Here is a 10,315-nt window from a genome sequence, read left to right as displayed (position 1 = left end):
TTAGATGGCTTATATCTTGCTCAGCCAATCAGAGTCATGTGACAAAGAGAGGCTGACTTAACAGGGCTTAGACCTGCCTCCCTCTTGATGATGTCATTGTCACAAAATGGCTGCCACAGAGCAGCCTGGGTACAGTCATTAGGTAAGAATGAGTTTACTTCACTTCCTGGTGGGGGGTTGAGGGGGGAAAACATAGGCAAGGGAGGCAGATGATTGAAGCATATTACAAAGTTATATAACTTTGTAATGTGTTTCAATTACTGGGAAAAGGCTTTTCGCTGGAGTACCCCTTTTAATTTCTTGCTCATTTCCGTTCTCCTCTGTCATAGACTGATCATTGCAAGAGTTAACATTTGTTCCAGATAAATGTCCACTGCAAACATCTGTGATAGGCGAACTAACAAAGATTTGTCAGCTGATCGCATCCATTATATAGACATAAGCGTTTGTTGGCATGACCCAACCGAGAATGTGCTGCAGAGAACCAGTACACGTCTATGATTTTAGGAGGAATGATCCCAATAATTGGCCAATGAAAATAAATGATCGCTGCTTGATTCCCTATACATTTACCAGTATATAAGGACCTGATGGTGTATGGGGGGGGGGGGGGGGGGGGTAGACTTGTGCACTTATCCTGCACCATGACAGTCCACTGTGACACACTCATTTACCCAGCTCAGAGAACCACAATCATTATTGAATAGATGTGGCCTATTTAAGCAGTCTTTGTGCAAACCACATGACAAACCATATGACTGGACAGAATAGTAGCTCTTTGTATTGAGGCCGCTGGTTTCATACCACTACATATCATTGAAGACACCATTGTTAACCTTTCAAATGATGTTTGTGACTCCTGACAAGTCTGGCTTTCCAGTTCTTTCTATGTTTCTATGACATGTCAAAGGTTTTGTTAAATGACAGCAACTTTTTAAATGAATTCCCCGTCATCATAAGCAGCTGACTGTGAATCTTATGTTTCAAACAACCAGAAGCCTAAGGGGTCCGAGAGCCCTGTGGAGTATAGATCTGTGTGGCAATGTAGAGAAATGGATGCCCACCAGGGAGCCAACAGTCCCAGGTCAAGGCTTGTAAAATTTTACAAGGTGGCAGTCCGACAGCTTTCAAAATAATGTGGCAACTAGAGATGAGCAAATCTTGACCACACTCTGGTCCATCTGAACCTGAGTGTGCAGCATGGGATTACTGGTGGCTGCTGAGGGTGGGTTCATACGGACCCTTGCATGCTCGAGATTCCCTCATCTCTAGTGGCAACACATCCCTGGAAGCCGGGTGTACAGAGACTGGTAAGGGCCAAAGGAAGCATTGCCCCTAGAGCACCAGGTCAATATAGTGGATTTACTTTTATTTTTTTTTTATTTTGTGTGCTCGCCTTTAAAAAAAATAAATAAATTGTTTCCATTTTGTTATAACTGGAAGTAACAAACCAGTCCAATCTACTGTGGTCATGTTAAGGCTAAGTAAAGTTAGTGCTTGCCCTCACATTACATCGCCTATGGCTTTAAAAAGTCACCTTACACCTTTGGGCTTTGCTTGTCTAAATTTGACCTGTGAGCTATACCCCTAGTGTCATCAATAATTAACCTCATTCTGGGAACCTCTTTGAAGTTGCATGTATGTTTTTCTTTATGCTGTTTGGACGCTGCGGGATAGAGTTTAGTTAGTGTTTATGCATTTTTAATGCTTCTGCTCGGCTAATAGTTGAACAAATGTGTGTACTAAATATGACGGGTTATGATCGTAGGTTATGTGCAGATCACCTGATACATCAGCCATACTTTCTACATAATATATAAAAGTAATCCAAAGATGACACAAGTAATATGAAACTTGGTAATGTGCTTTTGGTCTCCAAACTCCCCCTTCCCACCACCCCCACCCCCAAACTATTATTGTCAGCATCCCATATCCTTTGTTCTAAGAGGGGGGGAGATGTCTCAAATCACCTATTTCCCTCCTCTTCCATATTTGTTTTTTGTTTTTTCGCTCCAATATTTTTATATATTAATAATTTTAAAAACTTTTGAAAGTCCACTGTAGCCTAAGTTCACACTGAATTTATAGAGCATTTCCCATGTATCCATCGGCATCCCATATCCCGGTGTGGCATACAACAGCAGGCATATTTCATGCCAATGATCCATAATCAAATTTGCGATTGAGTCCTGGTAAGTGTTATCCAAGATTAGTAAAACACTTTTCATCCAAAACAGCGCCACCCTTGTTCACAGGTTGTTTGTGGTATTACAACTCCATTACAGCTCCATTAACACAAACTGAGGACAAGAGTGTTGGTGTTTCTTGGCGCAGTCAATGGTAACACTTTTGGTTGGAAGGACATTGTTTATATTTTGTTGGTTTTAGAAGGATGTAAAAGTGGCAGTAAGGTGTACAATATAAGTTCATTACTGATTATACTAATGTCCCTTATTAACTGAAACTCCAGGTTCACTCTGTTCTGCAATCTGACCTTGCTGTTACGGAGAAGGTCATCCTGATGTTTTTCACTTAGTATTAGTCAAAAGTAAAGGTCAAATAAAAAAAAATATTGTAATGCTACCCTCTGTCAAATTTACTTGTGTCTCCTATGTTTCCGAAGCTTACAGGCATATATTTGAATAAGGTCCTAACCGTTGGTTTTATATGGAGCATCTCAGGGTTCACAATTATTCCCATGGCAGGAGCCGACATGCATACTCATCCCAATGTAAACATGAAATACATCCTGTGCCTTTCCATATAGATCGCTGACAGTGTTTGATTGCTTTATTGTTTAATCTATTTATTTGTTTTCCTAGCAGCAGTAACATGGCTTTTATAGATGGAGTTTAGATTTTCACTGTTTGCTTAATGGATTAAATTAATGCCAGATGCACAGTGGGTCACGGGAAAAGTAATATGAAACCATGTTAGCAGTTTTTCATTGGAAGCCCCTCATGAGAATTTTAGTGAGTGCTTATAAAATGAGTAGTCTTGCTGCAAGTCGGAGCCCTCATTTAGTTTCGCCACCTAACTTAGAGCTTATTATGTGTTAACTGGGGACCTATGGGAAAAGGCTTGTTGTTGGCTTCCTATACTAGGTGTCGCTGAGCACATTGAGGTTTTACTCTAGTGAGAAAGTAAATGTAAGCTGGAAATTGAGCTGAGTAGTGAGGTCTTTTATATTTCAATTGCGTTTTTTCTTTCCTTTCGGCTGAGAAATGGATACAGTTGTAGCCAGTGTAGGCAACGCTCTGCGAGGTATTAAGGCTGACCATTTGTTAGTGTATCGGTCTGGAGCCTAGAGGGATATCTTCAGCTCCCCGATCATTGCATAGACTGGACAGAGTTGTATCCACTGCTTAAGCAGAACTAGGTGTCTATGGATAGGCATCCTCTGTTCTTCATTGAGGACAATCCTTAAAGAATTATGAACAATTAAGCACAAGTATATCACACTGTGGAATACAATGGGAGAATCCGCAGCCCTCGTGCATCTCCACCCAAGCCCTAGACTCCATTCTATGGTCGGCAGATTCAGCCGCCCACCCAAAGAACTCATGGATTTGTGGACACTGCGGACGTTTTAATCTGTTAAAAAAAAATTACGGTTCCACAAGAATTACACTTCTATAGGACAGTCTGTCACATTTACAGTGCATACTAGAGCTTCTCTGTAATTTTTGTGGATTGTGGAAATAAAAATGTCACAAGGGGAAACTAGTTAGAAAAACAGACCTAAGAATGCAAAAAGAGGAAGAAAATAACATGGAAATAAAAGGCACAGTAGAGGTAGTTTTTGTTTCTCCTGCTGGTTCCCACCGAACATCTAGCATCTCTAAAAACAAAACAAACAAAAAAACATCCCTTTCGGTCGTCTTGACAACTGTTAGGGAGATTAGGAGGCCCTCATACATATTATACAGTCAGATGGCCCCTCCAAAATCAAAATCAGTGGGCTTGACCAACTTTTTTTCCTTAATGTATAAGAGAGCCTTTAAAAGTTCCTGTGTGTTGGGGATTGATACATTTGTTTGGTACTCTATAATGGAAATACTTTAATATTCTGCTAATCAGGCTCAATGACAACAAAATGTCAATGACCTCAGCGCTACAAGACAAGGTGAGTTCCCCAAAGACTCTTGGATCAGAAGCAGTGGTGGGTTGACCTTTGCTTCCAGCAGTGTGATCTTTTCTCGGGGTGTTATTACATCGACACCATTTTTTTTCAAAATTAATGTAATGTAAGTAGCTTAGAGTTCTTATTCTATTTGGTTTGTTTTCTCTACTTATTTCTGTGTCCCCGATAGAATAGCTATTCTCGTTCCTGACATTTGTAACTGATTGCAGAACCCTTTTCTGCTGCTCACTTGGCTGGAGAGGACATGACTAGAGAGAAGCACTCCATGGTCCATCAGCCCCAGTATGGTGCTGTACAGTAACATTAATCAGTCTCTCAGGTTGCAGCTTGCGGCGGCTCATGTCTGGCTGTTCAGGGAAAATGGTGCATTGCAATGTGCAGAGAGAGAGAGACAGTCTAAAACAAACAGAAACAATACTGAATGGCTCAAACATAAATTGTACAGAGTAGTTAGCATAATTTACATTTGAGGGGTTTTGCTTGCTCTTATGATAGACCAGTGGTGGTTGATCCGTTGGCTCCAAGTCCTGCTAAACCTTGTCCATTGGATACAGGTACTGTACATATGGAACGGCTGCTGTGCCTTGACTAACATTACGGAGACTGTGGCACACCATTGAGTGTTTAGTTCTTTCCTTCTAATAACTGGTGAAGGTTCCAATGGGTAGAGCCACTCTGATTCCAAAACCGATACCTGCCAATCCACAGCATACACATATTTTGCTATGGATTTCACCTCTCTATGGTTATCCAGGCTTAAAAAAACCTGAACAATCGACACTTGTCCAAGGTTGGGTTTGGTTTAGCGACTCTTTCATTGAAGTGACTAGAGCTGAATTATAATACCACACACAACCTGAGGACAGGTGTGGTGCTGTTTTTCAAGAAAGTAGCTGTTTTTTCTTATTCTGTGTAACTCCTTTAGTTCCTGCACCATAGATACATTTCCATGTAGATAGACTCCACATCATGTGGTCAGAATTTCTCCAGACCTCATCCACATGGCTGGTATTGTAATCAGTTCTGAAATTTTGAAGGAATATTCCAGGTATATGTGGCCATATGCTAATGGCCCCCAAAGCTGCGGTTCTGCTACAATCTTTCAGAAGATGAACAGCCTGGGCTCCCAGCTGTTATATTTTATGTACAGTTTAGAGATATCGGAACATGAGTCAGACTTGTGCTATGGTGTATTTGGTATATATAGACTGATGACAGCTTAGAATGGTTTCCATTCTGTGTTTTCATTCACTGACAGCAAGTAGAAATCTTGAAAATGGTATGGGATTAAACGGCTTTTTACAGGATCCCTTCCAGGTAGAGAGGTAAGTGTGAAATAAGACATTTCTATCTGTTCTGACTACATTCTCACTATGAACAGAACATTTTAGGTGATCCGTGCCATTTATATTAACAGGACTACATTATTAAGTTGCCATGCAGAACTGATGTTGGGAAAATCTACAGTTTGATCTGCTTGGATGGGATAAAACTTGTGGCTTTTTTTTTTTTTTAAACGCCATCTCCCTATGGGAATATCAGATGGAAGTCCTCACTGAAAAAGTTGACTGTGAAAAATGGAGTGTAGAGTAATCTGTGATCCTGGGAAAGGCAATGTATACACACATCTGTTTTGACGTAAGTGAAATCTGAAATGCTGACTTTCCTAAAAGTTAAACTCATGTTTTCGTGGAGTTGACTTGGTTAGACTTTCCATTATTTGATACATGTAGAAAACGTATACAGAATTCTTGACATTTCCCTAAGTTTTGAAGGTTGGTAAATTTTATTGATTTCGATGCGTGGCATGCGCTGATGTCGGCTTTGGTTACAAGTAATACAATGTGTTCACTTTCTATAATGCTTTTCTGTGGTTCTATGAAATCACTATAGATTTCTGCCGCATTATGTTTACACTGAAGATCCACAAAGCTAATGCTTGAGTCTGAATGTCCGTCCAGGGAATGCTGCAAGTCGGGAATAGTTTTATGGCTCAGACATCTGTGTCATTGAAACTCTGTTTAATGGTGGTTTCACAGGCAGCATTTTTTTTTTCTGGAAAATGCCACTGTAGTTTTCTTGAGCCAAAGCAAGAAGTGAATCAGGAACAAGAAGTCCTTCATTTTATAGCTGCCATTAATTTCAAATCCAATCCTGGTTTTGATAATCTGAAAAAAAAAATTAAATATTGAAATGGATAAAAACAAAATTGGGAAGCCACTCTTAAAGGCGTATTCCTGTAAGTATTATATACCACCTATCCACGGGATAGGTACAATTATTGGATTAATTAAAAAATAATAAAAATAACTTCTTTCAAATCAACTGAGATTTGTAATTTACCTATTAATAAATTACTATTAAATAAAAATCCAGTCTTCCAATACTACTTAGCTGCTGTATGTCCTGCAGGACGTGGTATTCTTTACAGTCTAGTAAGCAGGAGAGGTTTTCTATGGCGACTTGCTACTGCTCTGGACAATTTTTGACACGGACAGAGGTGGCAGCAGAGAGCACTGTTTCAGACTGGAAAGAATACACCACTTCCTGCAGGACATACAGCAGCTGATAAAGGTGAATTACAAATCTCTGGTACCAGTTGATTTGAAAGAAAACATTTTTTGGGGTGAACAACCCCTTTTAAAGTATTGCTAAGAAAACATCCATGTTTAGCCACCACTTTGTCTGGAAAACATGGATACAGCCAATGACTATATCCATGATTTCCACATAGCCTTAGGGCTTTATCCAACTTCAGCAGCCACCGCTAATCAAATGCCGAAAGTTCGGGTTCGGATGGACTCGAGCATGCTCGAGGTTCGCTCATCTCTACACCTGACCCATACAGAGCAGGAAGCTGCCACCAGAATGTGGTCCCAGAGCTGCTGTGCATCTTCCTCCTTGTGGCGTGTTCCATATTACAAAGACGTTACTTCTAGTGGTCACGAGAAGGCGGCACAACCTAATCTGGATAAGTAGTCAGTCTGCCACCATAGTCTAATCTCACAGCTGTACTGTGTGTGTGTGTGTGTGTGTGTGTGTGTGTGTGTGTGTGTGCCTTGCAAATGTGTGTTCCATAATTAAAGGTAATTTGCATACGTTACAGTCTGTATGCAAATGAGGTTTGTGTCACTTGATTGTATTATAAAATTAGTATTGTCACTTGGTTGAACACTTAATACGTTTCACCTCCTTATGTGATCTGATTTAGCTTGACTTGCTGTTTTATTTTCTGTTTGTGCCCATCTGGGTAAATCAAGCATCTTCGATGTGTTCATGAACTCTTGGTCTTTTGGTGTGGGATTTGTTTTATTTTATTTTATTTTTTCTCATTGCATATTTTAGAAATAAGCATTTGTCGATCTTCTCAGGATATATTAGTGGTAGCAAAAAAACTAAAATAAAAAAAACTGCATTGTATTAATGTAGATGACCCTGCTGTTAGAGCAGCAATATGGTGGCTGCTCATACGCATTAGAGAGACTATTGAACGCAGCCTGTTTGTTGCCTAGAAAAGATGAGAAAAACTAATGGTGCCTGAATTCCCGCAGTACACAGCAGACAACACACATTATGTCGGGTTTATTTAGTAGTTCCTTAAAGGGGCTTTGCAAACATGGACTCTTATCTCCTGTCTAGTGGATAAGCGATTGGGGGGGTTCATTTGAAGGGTTCCCCATGATCTCAAAAACATGAATCCATTCAGACTGCGGCTTCCGTACTGGCAGTTCTCATTTTGTCCCACTGCTCCATTTATTGTCTATGGGAGTGCGGAAGCTAGCCAGGTCATGTATACATACTGCGGCTTCAGATGTAGCATTCTCCGGATCATAGGTTTCCAGTGGTCAGATCCCTAAAGATCAGACACAGCCTATATCCTGTGGCTATGGTGTCAAACCCCTTTTTGTTTATTATGTAAAATTTTCCTGGATGATAGGGGGGGGGGGAATATATAAACAGATTCCACCTTTCATTTTCCAAAGCGTCTGTGAGGAATGAAAAGTGGAATCTGATTGGTTGCTAGGGGCAACTGAGCCAGTTTCACTTTACACCATGTTTGATAAATCTCCCCCTTCTTAACTCTATTACACATACCGTGCACCTACTCTTGGACCACGCTGTGTATATAAATTGTTATTGTTTGTTATTATTATTATTTTTATTATATTTTTTTTTTTTTTTTTTTTTTTTTTTTTTTTTTACCAAAGTCCCGAGCCTACAATCATACTCTATTATCTGTCCCAGAATTCTTTCTAATTTGCCTAATATGCATTACCCATCTGTGAGGGAAAGATGTGAAGTTTTCCAAGTTTGACAAGTTGTGTGTTATGACCTTTAAGGGTAGCATAGTTATTTGTATAGTACATCAGTATGGCACAGAACAGCAAAAGTATAGCGATTTAGATTGGTTTCTGACTTCATGGTGACATTGTGATACCTGGCTTTAATAATTAATAAGAATTGTCATCAATATCTCAGCTTGAAGCCTACACAGGGGTCATTGATCTGTATGGAAAGATGCAGTTGTAGAACTTAAGTGGATAATGGGGTGATGTCATGTTCTTTTTCTTCATCTAATCTGGAAAGATGAGTCTGTACGTGGTATGGTTTTTTACATATCGGCCTTCTGTTTGTAGGTTGTAGTATCTAATCCATTCACTTAGTATAATGTAGAAGAGGCTATAATTTCCTTTAAATCTATCCTTTTTAATAATATCTATTTGTGTAGAGCCAATAAATTTCGCAGCGCTTTTGGTTGGCCGCCAAAAGCCTAACTTAAAGCGACTCTGTGCCCACAATCTGACCCCCCCCAAACCCCCAAACCGCTTGTACCTTCAGACAGCTGCTATTAATCCAAGATCTGTCCTGGGGTCTGTTCGGCAGGTGATGCAGTTATTGTCCTAAAAAACAACTTTTAAACTTGCAGCCCTGTGTCAAATTGGCGTGGCCTAGAGTACCCATGCTCTAGGATTGTGACACCCCTCTGTCCCTCCTGGATAGCGGGATAAGCCAAAGGGGAGTCTTTGTTCCCTATTGCCATCTGTTTTAAGTTGGTGGCAACATTTCTCCAAGGAGACAGTGGTCTTAAAGCATCTTTGAAAGCAAAATCTCATTAACCAGATGAGCATTGTACAGTCATAGGCTCGAGATAAGACCTGGTCAAAAAGAGATCTCTAAAGTTGAATTTATTAATGTTCAAGTGTGTCTGCACCCACAAAAACATACTGTGGCTGTTCTGTAACCATTGAGCTTATTGTGCCTCTCTGACTGCAACCCTTAAGAATCTGTGCTACTGTTAGGCTGAAGAAACCTTCGTAAACCCACCTGCTTTAATCCATCCATTATTTAAAGGGAACTCTGTAAATCACCTCTTGCATGGTGTAGCTGAGCAAAAATCACAGTTCTTTGAAACATTGTTATATTTTTATTTTGATTGTATTACCAACATTAATTTTAGTTTTCCATCTCTTTTTACAGATAAGACAGCTCCTGCAAAAAAATAATAAAACCTACAGAAGACACATCTGCCTTATGACATGACTGCCCTCATCCCTCTGAGATAGTAACATAACCTCACCAGACCTCTTCCTGGGAGCAGAAATTGGAGTCCGCCAGGAGGTAAATCCAGAAGTCATATTATTTTTAAATTTTTTTAAGAACAAAGAAAACTTCAAATGTTGTGATCAGGAGAGAGTGAAAAGATGCATGCTACACTTTCCTCTTCATGCGTCCATCCATAGACTAAGGGTATGTTCACATTGGGAAATAGGTGAGAGTTTTCTGCTTAATATTTCCTCCTCTTCAGCTCTGGTGGAATGCGAGTGGGAAGCGGAAATTCAAAGCCTTATTGACTTCTATGGGATTTCTCTACCGGAATCTGGGCGCAAAGTGGATCTGTGCGTAGATTCTGCAGTTTGCAAGACAGAGGAAATCCCAATGGGACATTGCTCTGTACATATTTTACAAGCAGAATTTCAAGGGGAATAGAAGCATGTAAAAAGCATGGATTCCGCTTGAAATTCCTTGCCTGTTCCTTAGTGTGAACATACCCTTAGAATGGAAGCGACTGAATGGTGGTCACTGCAAGCTGGCTTGTTCTCTTGATCAGTGGGGATTTCGGCACGGAACAAAACTTGTTGAATCAAAAGTTTTTTGTTTATTACATAGTCC

At 40.1% G+C, this 10,315-nt stretch overlaps 1 protein-coding gene across 2 annotated transcripts in view; it reads left to right on the top strand.

Moving 5' to 3' along the window:
* Positions 1 to 10,315, top strand: part of FAM110B (family with sequence similarity 110 member B) — a 119,448-nt gene that overhangs the window by 31,108 nt on the left and 78,025 nt on the right. Inside the window, exons 1-2 of one of the 2 annotated variants that reach the window (XM_069960013.1) lie at positions 95 to 142; positions 9,623 to 9,763. The gene's annotated coding sequence lies outside the window, so the exon portion shown is untranslated. Of the gene's footprint in view, positions 1 to 94; positions 143 to 9,622; positions 9,764 to 10,315 lie in introns of those variants that run through there. The other variant, XM_069960012.1, reaches the window with a different exon arrangement.

Source organism: Dendropsophus ebraccatus, chromosome 2, assembly GCF_027789765.1.
Source record: "Dendropsophus ebraccatus isolate aDenEbr1 chromosome 2, aDenEbr1.pat, whole genome shotgun sequence".
NCBI lineage: Eukaryota > Metazoa > Chordata > Amphibia > Anura > Hylidae > Dendropsophus > Dendropsophus ebraccatus.
This window is presented reverse-complemented; position numbering and strand designations above follow the sequence as displayed.